Source organism: Alligator sinensis, unplaced genomic scaffold (genome assembly GCF_000455745.1).
Source record: "Alligator sinensis unplaced genomic scaffold, ASM45574v1 scaffold709_1, whole genome shotgun sequence".
NCBI classification, from domain to species: domain Eukaryota; kingdom Metazoa; phylum Chordata; order Crocodylia; family Alligatoridae; genus Alligator; species Alligator sinensis.
The window spans coordinates 15,198-16,054 of NW_005842208.1; positions in this window are offsets into that span (position 1 = coordinate 15,198).

The following is an 857-nucleotide window of genomic DNA, read 5'->3' on the forward strand; positions in this document are numbered from 1 at the left end:
ACAGATGCCATCCAGTAGCCACCGAGGGGGAAGTCTCACGAGGGTCAACGACCCCTGGATTGGGCAAACCTGAAAACTGGGGAGTCACCAAAGTCTGCCAAGGACAGATAAAAAGCAGTGAAAAGTGACACTCAGAGGCACCCTCTTGATCTCCAACTTGACCAGCACCCGACCTGTCCAGCCAGAAGGACCAGCCAGCGACCCCCTTCTGGAGGATAACACCACGCTGGAAGAAGCCTCGACTAGCCATCAACAGCAGACTCCAGCGCCTGTGGGATAGGTATACCTGACTCTTGTAGCTCGCTACTGTGTGTGCATGTGTGTGCGTGTGTGTGTGTGTGTGTGTGTGGGGACCAGCCCCAAGGTTTATGATTTGACTTCATTACAGTGTTTCAATCCGCCTAATAAACCAGAATTTTAAGGATCCTGAGTTGGACATTTGTAGCCAACACAAGTCTCTCAATTGCTCCTCGTAGGGCCTTAACTGCAGGCCCCTAACCATATGAGTGGTCCTCCTCTGGACCCTCTCAAGGTTATCTACGTCCCTCTTGAAGTACAGTGCCCAAAACTGGATGCAGTACTCCAGCTGTGGCCTCATGAGTGCTGCATAGAGGGGAAGTATCCCCTCCCTGGACCTGTTTGTGATGCACCTGCTAATGCATGATAAAATGTGGTTAGCTTCACTGATCACTTCATCACATTGACAATTCATGTTCATCTTGGAGGCAACTATGACTTCAAGATCCTTTCTGTACCATGCTGCTGAGAGGGTCACCCCCCAGCCTTTAAGTGTGCCGGTGACTCCTTCTCCCTAGGTGCAACACTTTGCATTTGTTCTTGTTGAATTGCATCCTATT